At 43.5% G+C, this 13062-nt stretch overlaps 1 protein-coding gene across 1 annotated transcript in view; it reads left to right on the plus strand.

The window, feature by feature from the left end:
• The first annotated feature begins 1020 nt into the window (after positions 1-1020).
• The window catches only part of st6gal2a (ST6 beta-galactosamide alpha-2,6-sialyltranferase 2a), a 55561-nt gene continuing 43519 nt past the window's right edge, over positions 1021-13062 (plus strand). The window contains exon 1 of the mRNA XM_054786914.1: positions 1021-1369. The gene's annotated coding sequence lies outside the window, so the exon portion shown is untranslated. The remainder of the gene's footprint in view (positions 1370-13062) is intronic.

The raw sequence follows: 13062 nt of genomic DNA on the forward strand, positions 1-13062 counted from the left end.
TAGCATGTCTATTTTTGTCATTACTCTCCTCAAACATCACCCATACGGTGTTCATGCTGTTACGTGGATATCGTTATGTTTATGCACTGGATTGGTGTATTTATTTACATACAGTCGTCCCTCATTTCAAGCAATTAATTGGTTCCAGACACGACCCTGGTCAATAAATTTCCGTGATGTAGGATTCAGTGGAATATTTTCATAGTTAGAGCGCAGAAAACCTGCTTATGACTTAAAAATACGTTTTTTTACGATTACTGGAGCCCTGTAGAGATGAAATAACACCCCTATAGTCACCTTTACAATCCCATCATTCATTGTTTACAACACATTGCAATTCTTATGCTGCAGGGACTTGAGATGGCCGCTAGCTAGCAAGCTAGCGAGCTAACCAGTTGGCCTCAAATTAATTTCTTTCAAACTTAATTTACTGCTTCCACACGGAATAGGAGGAAGCTTCATGCAGTGTTAAGGTAATGTAATGTGAGGTAATGTCTCAATGTTTTGAGTCATTACTTCCGCCATAGTGACCAGAACACCACACATCACTTGTGCGTCAGTGTGTTTTGACTAATAATGGACCACAGTCTACCATGATCATTTATTCATTAATTAATATCTGAAAAACCGTGACAGGGAGCGATAATCGGACGGATAATCGAACTGCAAGGGACGATTGTTTGGTTTAATTGTTTACAAATATGCTAATTTCTTATATTTTGTATTGACATAACATCGTCATCCTATTTTTTTATTCAGATTATAATCAAGATCATCAATATAAGGCAAAATCACAAAATCATTCAATTATCTAGAAAAACTTCAAGTTAAAAAGTCTTGTTATCAGTATGAACAATACTGGCGTCATAATTACTTTGTATCGGCTCGACACATTGCAGTATCGCCCTTGTGGAATGGAAAACGGGATGACAAAGCAGGCAGTGCACGTGTACTTACTGCGCCACACTGCCCACTACTGGTCTGGCAAGCACATTACATCATTTTGCAGCTCCAGCTGAAATGTCCCAAATACAAAAAGGCTAACATTTACTACGTTACTGTCGTGTAAATGTGCCCAATGTGATTCTAACTTCCCCACGAACACCCCCTCCGATTTACTGAAGAAAAAAATGCAGCTCCTCGGCGGCTCCGCCCCTCACGCTCAGATGTGGACGCAAAAAAGGGGGTGGAAGGGGTCCAGCAGCAACTATGTGACAGACAGACAACACGGACCCTCGGTTGCTCTGTTTGCAGGTACCGCGGAAGGCACACCGGAGCTGGGCCGCATGCAGGACGCCTCATAATGACAGTAATGTCACACAGGACCGCGGCAGCATCCTCTTGCAGCGTGCACCCCCACGCTTTTTAGGTAAGCCTGGCTTTTGTTTCCGCCGGCTCCGCTCGTCTTTCCTTGCATTCAAGGCGCTGCGTTCGCTTGGTATGTTTGTGTTTGTGTTTGTGTTTGTGTGTGCATCCAGCAGCAACAACAAAAACAACACATGGATGAATGGTGTGTTGCGTTTACGTGTACCATGTCTTTGTCCCCGGCAACGTGCAAGAGGCTGCATTCCGCCACGAGAGACACGGCGCGTGCACGGATACTCTCTGTCATGTGCTGTCTTGACAAAATGTGCATAGTGCGCGTGAAATGAGAACACTCTGTGGCTGGAAATGTACGTTCCGTTGCTGTGACGTTCACGTGTCAAGCGGACAAACATCAGTGCACGTCAAGGAATGATGATGTATCTTATTAACCTCAGTACAATCGTGGGAAACTCCACAAAAGCAAGGTCAAGTGAACGCATCAGTCATAATGCAAACCATGGGGGAGAATGGGGCTCACCTGTTTACTTCTTAATTGGCACGATTTTATCCAAAAAGAGACTGTGGGCAGCGAGAAAACGGACACTGTGACATACAAGATTGCAGTGTCCACAGCTAAGACACAGCAACAGAATAAGATAACATGCATAAGTCTCTCTTCTGGTTATTTCTAACTACTTCTAACCTCAAATAACACCCACGCGGTATCTGCCCGGCACCTCGGGAGCCCGCGGTACTATTTCCAGTACTATTTAGGTCCTGGTTTTGCCATTTTCCATCGAGTACAGTTTGAGGGATAACGTTAGCATGTGTGCTTGTTGTGGTCCATTCTAGCCATGTAGCCTCAAGTGTCACTCATATGGTATCTGCTCAGCGTATTTGGAACACCAAGAAGTATTTCTAGTACCTTCTAATTGTAGGCTTTGCCAGTGGAAAGGAGTACAGGGTGAACTAAAATGAAGACATTTGTTTGTTTGGTCATTTCTTGTTGTATATCCTCAAATGCCATCCATATGGCATCAGCTCCACACATTTGGAAACTCGGCTACTAGTTCTAGTACCTGACAGGGTAAACTTACTTTAGCATTTGTTTGTTTTGGTCATTCTTAGCTGTGTAACCGCAAATATCACCCATCTGCCATCCTCGCTGCATGTTTGGAACCCCAGGTACTACGGTATTTCTTGTAGCATCTGTAGTACCTGGTATTGCCATCTTTTACTAATTTCAGGGTAAGATAATGTTAGCATACTGTATGTGTCTGCCATTTCTGCTGCATAGCCTCAAATGTTACCTATATGGCATATTTGGAACTTCAGGTACTGTTTCTAGTACCATCTAGTACCTGGCTTTGCCATGTTGCACAGGGTACGCTAATGTTAGCTTGCGTTTCTTTTGGTCATTTCTAGGTGTGTATGCGCAAATATCACCCATCTGCTATCCTTGCTGCATGTTTGGAACCCCAGGTATTATTTCTAGTACCATCTAGTATCTGGTATTTTAGGGTAAGCTAATGTTAGCATGTATGTGTCATTTCTAGCTGCGTAGGCTAAAACTTTACCCATATGGCATCAGGTCGGCATATTTGGAACTTTGGTACTATTTCTAGCACCATCTAGAACATGGTTTTGACTTGTTGCACAGGTTAAGCTAATGTTAGCATGTATTTGTTTTGGTCATTTCTATCTGTGTGTTGCGGACGGAATCTCGGAATTTACCTCTACACGCAAAATCTCATGGAAATTGACATAATGTGAATGAAATGCCGTCATCGTGAGAAGAAGAAACGTTCGCGTGGGGAACTATTTCCTCGGCGGACCGCTCAGTCATGGCGGAATCTCATCACAAACACGCCCCCTCCTGAACTACGGCGACCTAAAACACCGGCGAAAGTGGGCGGAAACTTCTCTTACGGAGCGTGAATGGGAGCTAGCTTAGTTTAGCGGAGCATGCTGGTGTGGCTTTAATGTAAGGAGCGTTTTACGATGCCCGCTGACGACGTGCAATTTCTTAACCGTGAACTGACATTCTCAACACACAAAGCGCACTTCCGGCCTTCAAAATAAGAGCGATGTTTGCCACATCTTGTCTAATTGTGTAACCAAAATAAGGGTGTCATAAATGCAATGTGTGCTGAGGCTGACATCCCAGTAGAAAAGTTAGCCAGGCTACATCCATTTCTCAATTACTGGGCAAAATTGGCCAATGATGAAGTGGAAGGATTTTTGCATTCAATTAACGGACAATTCATTCAGTAGCCCAAAAAGCACACACTGTGTGTAAAGTAAGTGTTTCTCCTACCTGGTTTTGTCGGTGGAATGCGTCGGTAGCAAGCAGTCTCGAGTACCTTGCAGTGGAAAAGGTCCGTTACACAACGTTGAATTCAATGGTTTTTTCGGGTTTGTTTTTTTTATACGTGCCAACACATCATGTTCTTGTTTCCTGTGTTTCCTCACCCAAAAAGTGAAGGTTTGAGGATGCTGAGGGGCAGGGGTGATGGGGAGTGTGAACAGCAAGCAATTAAGTGTGTATTCTAGTGAGCGCGTGCGTGCGTGCGCGTGTGCGTGCGCGTGTGCGTGCGCGTGCGTGTGTGTGTGTGTGTGTGTGAGAGCTTTGAAGTGCTTGCGCGTCTGTCACCTACAGGAAACTGGCTGTTTATCACTCGGAGCTGTTGAGACGTATCTGGGGATCAAATGGTTGTCTTGCTGAGGAAGAGTGTGTCACTCGATGGGATTTTCCGCTAAAAATACGCACGCTTCACACACTTGCATCATTGGCGAAGGTTGAATGGAGTTAACTGCACTGTTCTTGTTTGTTGAACGTTCCAGCAAACAAGAAGAGTCCACCTGCCTCCATTCAACCTTCGTGGACCACCATGACCCCAATGACTTCAATCATGTCTGTACTCCATTTTGGAGTGAAATGTTGATTTCATGTGGTGTTTTGAAAATGCAGAGTTTGTTTGTAACTGGAGATGCGGTTTTTGCGATGACGCAGGGGTGTCACAGTGAAAGATGAAACGATGCAAGGGCTGCTTTGATATTTTCTAAAGCAACACATTTAGATATGCAAAGAAGTTATAGTGTTCCCTCATTTATTGCTTGGAATATGCTCCCAAAATAGCCCGCGATAAGTGAAATTGGTGAAGTAGCCAACTGTGTTTGTTTACAATGATTGTATGTGTTTCAAGGCTGTAAAAGCCCCCACTTTGTACACTTCTCTCAGACAGGCATTAAACGTTTTCTCGCACTCCCAAAAAAAGTTCAAACTCTTTGTTTGAATTTTAATGATCAACCTACGGGTTGGATGCAAGAAACTATTAAGTGACTCGCTCGTACTTCAATCCCGTAGCCGTGCGTCTTCTTGCTGGCGCCTGCACTGTAGCGTTGTGGCATCCTTGAAAACATACTGTATTGCTGCGGTACTCCTCCTCTGAAACGAACACTCATCTACAAGCTAGCGAGCAAGCTAGCGATGACACAGGAGACACGGCAGGGCGGCAGGATTGATGGACAATGGTCTACAGCCAATCAGGATGCAGAAAACAGTGGGCGGTGCAGACAGACGAGCGAGGGAAGAGAGAGACGCTCAACTTCCCACAATGCAGTTCTTCTTAAAAGCACTACTTTTTTTTCTTTTGAAAAACAGGAAAAAAATAGAAAGGAACAAAAATAGAGCGAGCGTACACGGTTTGTAGTTCAAGAAAAAAGCTTTATTTCAGCTTAGTGATAGACTGCAGGAGAAAATGCTTATTTTTAGAATGAACTTAGGTCTTTGCTCTTCTTTTCCGTTTTTGCAGTGTTTTAATTTCACTAATATGTCAACTTTCTTCTTCAAATCTTGTTCCCCAACCTAATTTTCCAAATATGACAACTTTTAAAAAACATTTTTTTCTTTAATATTTCAACTTAGGCATTATTTTTTCTTATATTATGGATTTATTTTCATAAAATTGCGACTTTTTTGTAATGTTTTTGCAATATTTTCTTTAATATTTGAGCTTTATGCTACTAAAATGACATTATTTTATGTTTTATGCTGTAAAACCCCTCACCATCCACTTCCCAGACAGGCATTGACATTTGATCACGTTTCTTTCTTGTTTCAACTCTCAAAGTTCAATTTGTTTATTTTAATGGTCAACTTACGAGATTGGACACATGAAATGAAGTGACTCGCGCATATTTCACACCTGATCGTGGCTTGTCCTGGTGCCGTTGGGCTGTAACGTTTTTGTATCCTTGTTAAAACGTATTCCTCCTCCTCAACCTCAATGAACCGAAAATTCATTTACAGCATTCCAGGCGTCCTACGGCCGCGTAACTTCTGCCTTCATTCAGCATGTATGCTCGCTAGCAGCAAGTGATCAGGAAACAGGCAGTCCTGCACGAAGGAGATTGATTGACAATGGTCTACAGCCAATCGGAACACAATGGGCGGGTTCTCCCTTAGCCAATCAGGACTGTTATGGGTCAATATTTACTGAGACACGTCTTCAACGCTCACATGAGTAGACAACACCCTCTACTGGTAGCAGTAGTCAATACAATAACAGACACATACAACAGCGCACACACTGTTAAGAAAAAATGTGCAAAATTGCACTTAAAAAAATCAGCAAAAGTGCGAATCTGCGAAAGGTGAAGCGCAATGTAGCGAGGGAACCGTGTACAACCTCTGGATCTGATGCTGAGCATGTGCACTCAACTTATTCGGGAGACCATAGCCAAGCCTGTTGTGAGCGGAACCTGTCCTGTTGGCGTGCTGTGTGGTCTCCGTTTCAGGGTGTTGGCCATCTTTTCATAGCCTAGAACATCTTTATGTAGAGCAACCATTCTTTTTCTTCCACATTCTCCAAGATCTTTGCCATGAAGTGCCATGTTGAACTTCCCGTGACCGGCATGAGAGTGTGCCAGAGCGATAACACCAAATTTAGCACACTTTGTAACACAAAAAAAATGGTTAATTGGGTCCATTTGTACACTTTAACATGGGGTGTACTCAGTTATGTTGCTCGTGGTTTAGACATTAAAGGTTGTGTGTGGAGTTGTTCTGAGGGGACGGCAAATTTCCACTCTTATCCAAGCTGTCCACTGGCAACGTTACGTTGGGTGTAAAGTACCATCGTTAGTGTTGTCTCATGAAAAGATATAACAAAATATTTGCAGAAATGTGCTCTTTAATGACCCCATTGAGCGTGACAATGCCAACACACTGATGACTGTTTAATGGCAACGATCATGTGACCAGCCCTCCCAATAGTGTGCTCTCATTAGGACCAGGCTAATTACGTTATTGCTATGTAAGTTATGCACTGAACTAGCATGCACATCTCCAAATAACGCACAATGAACATGCAAATGGGGGCTAAGCGCACGTGCAGTGACAAATCGTGCACCCTTCTTATTGCTGTCGAAGTGATGCTGGCACCTCTTTTGGCTGGGGATGCCAGGGAAAGGGTCCAGGTGTTTTCTTGTTCTCTATGCCCGCCAACAATGAGCTTCATGCATGAGTGTTCCTCTTTATCTGTCCTTGCACAAGGAAGGGGGGGGGTGGAAAAGCACCGAAATTGCAAAACATGCGCCGGGAGCCACACTTGCTTGTACGTACCTGAGAAAGACAAATGTTGCCCGACACTCTGCAGTTGGCATGAGGAGAAACGGCGCGGCGCCGGCCTTGTTAGTGCTACATATGTGCAAGACGTGTCGCAAAACCACAAAGCACTTGAGAGACCCTCAGGTAAAAAGCTACACTACATGAACAAAAAGCATTCAGGCTGCTCCACCTGCAGGAAATGGAAGCTGAAGACATGACGTTACGATATTATCCTTTTCTGAGACCAAAGGTCACTGATGTTGGACCTGAGAGACTGCTTTGAAGCAAAGAATTGTCCCAAATGTTTCGGTAATCTGAGGAAGTAAGCTTTTAAATGGAATATTGCTATTTTATTGCGGGGACTTTGATTCCGTGATGCTTTTGTTTGTTTGTCATTGGAATTACCGCAATCGACACGGCTGGGGGGCCGCTGTATTGAGCACAACTTCATTGCGCATACAGCATACGTATGGGTTGTGGTCAGAATGACATGCTAGCATACTGAACATGTCATACAGAGATCCTCAAAGTTTTATAACCATGGGACAAATGGTCAATGACTTATGAACAATTAGTTGCTAAGTCTATTAGAATGGTCTATTAGTGCAATTCTACCTGCTTTATTTGATATTATTTAGCATTCCCCTTGCAAACAGCATAATTTCATAACAATGCGAATAAATATGATGGCCTTTGGATGAAAACAGCATGACAATTGATCCGATGCGTTTAAAAATCTATCATCTCTGTCCGGGTAAAGGACGTTTGGACGCTGCCACACCAGCAGCGGTGGTCTAAGTATAGCAACTAATGAAATGTGTCATTGCAGCCAGCGATGGCCTGATAACATAGTTAGTCCAAGATTGAGCGCCCTCATTAGCGGCTGCTCACAGGAAGTCCGGGGAGTAAGCCACTTATGTGTGCAATGACGCTTGCTCACGACAAGGTGTTTAACTTCATACTTCCTGTATTTATGTTATAATGTCATCATTTTCTTCATGTTGACAGGAATCATTATTTCATGATGAACCCTCCTGTTGGGTCTTTTAAAAGACCGATGTTAAATCACAGTACGTCCTTCATGATCCTTCAATCCGCTCAACTGGACAACTGCAGCCGTCCGTCGCTGCTTTGCGGTTGGAATTTTGAGGCTTCACTCAATCAAGATTTTTCAAAACGGTGTTAATTAATAAATTATGCTGTTTTGCGGTTGAATTTGGCCTATTATTAGTAAGAAACATGCACATTAAAGCAAATTGTATGTATGTTTTGCCTAAATTAAGCATAAATATGGCTTCATGAGCTAAAATAGAAATATAAGGCACTCCGAAGACGCTTTCAAAGACTGAATGATATGTAGCATTCTACACTGGTCACTAGGTGTCAGTAATGTTACTGTAATGTTCGGTGAGACACGTGCACACTAGACTTGATCGTCGGAACAACAGGATTTTATTGCAGGTTAGAATTATCCCACAACAGGCACAATAATCCCTAATACACGACATCACTTCCTGTCCGCTAGACACGCCGCGCCCCTAGGGAACATATTTAGTGCAAGTCTTATTTATGTCTTAAATGGCTTATTTTGCTCTTATTATGTCTGCTATATTGGGTAATAAAAGTGTAAAGGTGACTATAGCGGTGTTATCTCATGTCTGGAGTTCTCTAATACTGTTAAAAACTTTATTTAGAAGGTCGTAAAGAGGTTGTCTCTGCTCTAACTACAAAAATATGTGATTTACAAATAAGGAATCCTACTTGGCGGAAGTTCACTTATCACGGTCAGGTCTGAAAGAAATGAACCGCAACAAACGAGGGATTCATGTATTACCTTGAAACGGAAGTGAAAACAACTAACGCAGTAACACACGTCACAGATATTGGCGCTATTATATACGCTGTTATATTCCAGCTCTAGGCTGTCACACTAACTCATTTTGCTGGTCGATAATTTGTGTTACAAATTATCGTCGATAATCAATATTATCAACATTTTTTGAGACCATGTTTTCCATGAATTATTATCATGAGAAGTGTAACACATTTGAACCACTATGTGGTACTCAAGTATAGTGTACCTGTGTGAGCCACATCAGCTTGACACACAAGTCGCCTGTATAGACGCTGTAAAAACACACAATCAAAACCACACACACAAACTGATGTAGAGCTCCTATTTGAGCTGGACCACATGTCTGTCGGTGCAGAGTGAAATGCAATGTTGCTGATTGTGTTGGCGACGTGTGTCATGTACGCTCTCCCAGGCAATTCCTACTGTACCTGTATTCGTCTGTCAAACATTTGTAACAATTCCTGAAATGTTGGCTTTTGAACCGTATGAAAGGTTGCATTTCTTTTGCAATGTAGCGAGCGACACTGTCTGTGAGCGTGCACCATCTTTGCGCTGTTTCGTTTAAGATTGAATTCCATCATTTAGATAAGACAGTTAGGACATTAGGATTGGTAATATTATTTACATAAACACAAACTAACAAAACAGCAAAATGATGCAAAGAAGCAAGCTAAAGCGTGTAGCTCTTTTTGGTCTGTAATGTTACTAAGGGCCTGCCCACGTGGGGACGTTCCTGGGATTTCTTATTTTGGAGAGTCGAAAGAAATTTGCAAATAGACGGGAACGAATCAGTGGGCAAAAACGATGTAATACACAAGGCATGCACGTAAGTTTGTCATCTTCGGCTTTCCAAGGCTCATGTCGACTTACGACAGCGTGGGATTACTTCTGCGGGTCGTTTTGAAGTAAAAGACGACTAAATATCAGGAGAACGTTGACTCGGGTGAGTCCAAACATTCAGATATTATGTCGGCTTGTCGTCAAAGGTCACTTCTGGTCATGCGACGGCGACGTCATTGTTTGCTAAAAATGGTGGTTCGCTTGTCCCGCTCTGAAAGCCGTTTTCCAAAAATACCGTTTCAGGACACCCAGAACGCCTTTTCCGTGTGGATGAGAGGCTGAAATGATCAAATACTTGAACGTTTGTGTGTGGATCGCCCGAGAGTTACATGAAAACTGGCGTGAGGGGAAGTTATGAGAGTGGGGGTGTACGCTGAATGGATTACTCGATGCGAGTACACGTTTTGATTTTGAAGTTTTCTCCAGTCGGGTGTCACTGGAGTCTGTGTAGTCTGATTCATGTTGGGAACTTTACCCCCCCATATCAGCTTGGAAGGAGATGTAATCATCTCTTGGTGAACTTAGGGTGCCAGAGACTTTTTTTTTTTTTTTTTTTTTTGGGCCGTTTTGATCACGATAGAGACACTTACCAAATTTCATATTGTCAAATAAAACTGTCTTCGGGGGCTGGATTTTCTAAATATTCCAGGGGGGCACACGTGCAACCGCAAACAATCACCAGGATGAACATGCCTGCAAAGTCTGGATAGTTTTTAAGCATGGGGGAGCCCTTTTCTGGTCTAAGAGTGGTGATGACACCAGTGATTATTAAACCAGTGGTCACTGACCTTTTGGATCCCAAGATCTCAGGTCTCGGCACTGACGACACGCAAAATAAACCAAAAAATATATATATTTCAATGTATTGATTTGTTTTTAAGTAAATTCTAAAGTGCTATATATTTAAAGCTTTGAAGTTAAATGCAGAGCTTTGTGTCGCTAATGCTTTGCTGACGTATTTGAGCCAAAACGTGCAATAATTCCTGTTGGTGAGCAGGTGACACCGTGCGTGCTCTCTCTCTCTCTCCCCTTGTCACTCAACCTGTGCGCACGAGGCGAGCCGGTCTACTCATGGTACCTCTGCTCGGGTTTTGGGGACTGGCAGGTTGCGTGCCTGGCAAGTGGCAAGGCGTACGGGCGTGTTCAGTGGTCAGAATGCGTGCCTGTTGGTCGCTCACTGGGACGGGAGGGCACTGATATAATCATACATTTTGTTCCTAATACTCTCGTGATCGACCGGCAAAGTCCCAAAGATGGACTAGTAGCTCGCGATCGACGGGTTGGTGACATCTGATTGAACCTCAGTAAGTAAAGTATGGTTACGATAACCAAGATGAGGTCATTGAACGTCCTTTTCTCACGTGCAGCCTGTTTAAACATGGCTATGACGTACTCGATACTCGTGAGGCAGCGTTCCCACATGGAAAGACTCCAGTAAGCGTCTGAATCCTAAAAACGCTCATACAGTGTGTAATTTTACTGCTGGTCGCCACCGCAGGAAGACTTTCCCCCTCTCATCAGTTCCAGACCTCATCTGTGCTGCTGCATTGGACAGCGGTGGGCGGGGCGACTGTGGGAAGGTGGAGGTGGAATTTCAGATGCTTGCTAACTGACCAGAGCAGCAGTTATCTGAGCTTCAAAAGCAGCGGCGGCAGCGTTGGAGTCAGGAAGACCAGCTGTGCCCGTCCACAGCCAATTAGCAGCCTTTTTTTTTACTTTCTGTGGAATGTCTTGGAGTTGGTTACATTTGTACATACCTTGACCGCAACATTAGGTACACCTAAGGCCAACACAGCGACGTGCCACAATAATAAACCTTTTGTTAAATGAAAGAAAGCTGAGCCTTATTAAGTACAAGTACACGTATTTACCTAACACAAGTACAAGTATACAAGTATATGTATTTACCTGACACAAGTACAAGCATACAAGTATATGTATTTACCTGACACAAGTACAAGTATACAAGTACATGTATTTACCTAACCCATGTACAAGTATATGTGTGTACAAGTACATGTATTTACCTAACCCACTGGGTGTCGATGGCTCTGCTACTTATGTTTACGTGGCACGTGTGAGCAGCTTATTGTGTATCATAGCTCCGCTGTTAAGTCCCTAATAGGCCGCTAATCTTGCGCCGTGTTTGGCGTCCAGAGTTCACATAGATGATGGAGGTTAAGGCGTCTGAAAATGGATGCAGAGCTGCATGTTATTAGACGGCTCAGCAGTTTTTTCAGTGTAGCGTGTGGAAAACCATACGATCAGCAACCCATGGCAACCTCGGTTAGCGTTATGTTCTGTTTTTTTGTCAAAAACAAATACTGTAGCCAAAGAAGGTTGCGAGTGCCAGCATTTTGATAAAGAAGGTGAGAAACACGATTGAATTAAAGAGAGAACTCATGGCAAAACAGGACAGTGGTTGTTTTTGCAAATATCGTGTCGTATTTGGACGGTATCAGGACGGCTAATTATCTTTCACATTCACTCGGCCTCCGCGAACCCAGTGTGGAAAGTCAACTCTCGCTCACGGCAAGCGTGGGCCCCGCCGGGGACATCACAGCTCCTTTAGCTGGATTTATGGGGCCTAACGTGAGGCGTCGCGCGCCCGTATTTCCTGCGTTGGACCTTGCTGCTGGCACGGGAAAGGCCGTCAGCAGGAGCCAATGTCCCTTGGGATTTACCCGGGGAAAGAAAAGATTTGCTTGCTTGAAAAGATTCAACTCTTCTTTTCTCCCTGGATGTTTTTATGTGATATTTTACTCTATTTTGTAAAGTGGATGTTACTCTCTAAACATTAGTGAGACTTTTATTGAAATCTTCTTGTTTTTACAGCTGAAAGTCTTCAGGTGGAATAAGTCGGACATTGCTGTCTCTCTCTTTCCCTCTCAAGAGAGAGAACCGACATTAAATGAAACTCATCCTCTGTTCTCGTAATTACTGCAAGCACGGGCGCTTCTAGAGGGGCTCGGCCGTAACGAGAAAGGCTAATTGGTGACACGGTGACCTTGACACACACGTGTGTACTCCTCATGTAGAGGAGCATCGCACATTCCTAATGAGATCAGCGCAGGAGTGCTTTTACCAAGATAATCATGCTGAGGTTTGGTTGACACTGTCAGAGTGGTATCTATACGTGCTCTGTTCCTTGTGTCTGTTATTGTATTTACGATTGCTACCAGTAGAGGGTGTTGTATACTCATGTGAGAGTTGAAGACATGTCCAGATGTGTCCAGTTTGTCTCAGTAAATATTGACCCACAACAGTCCTGATTGACCAAGGGAGTCAATCAGGGAGTCCTTCGTGCGGGACTGCCTGTTTTCTGCTAGCGATCATACATGCTGAATGAAGGCTGAAGTTCTGCAGCCGTAGGGTGCCTGGAATACTGTAAATGAATCTTCGGTTCACGGAGGACGAGGAGGAGGAGCATGTTTTAACAAAGATGCAAAAG

Source organism: Dunckerocampus dactyliophorus, chromosome 9 (assembly GCF_027744805.1).
Source record: "Dunckerocampus dactyliophorus isolate RoL2022-P2 chromosome 9, RoL_Ddac_1.1, whole genome shotgun sequence".
Taxonomy (NCBI): Eukaryota; Metazoa; Chordata; class Actinopteri; order Syngnathiformes; family Syngnathidae; genus Dunckerocampus; species Dunckerocampus dactyliophorus.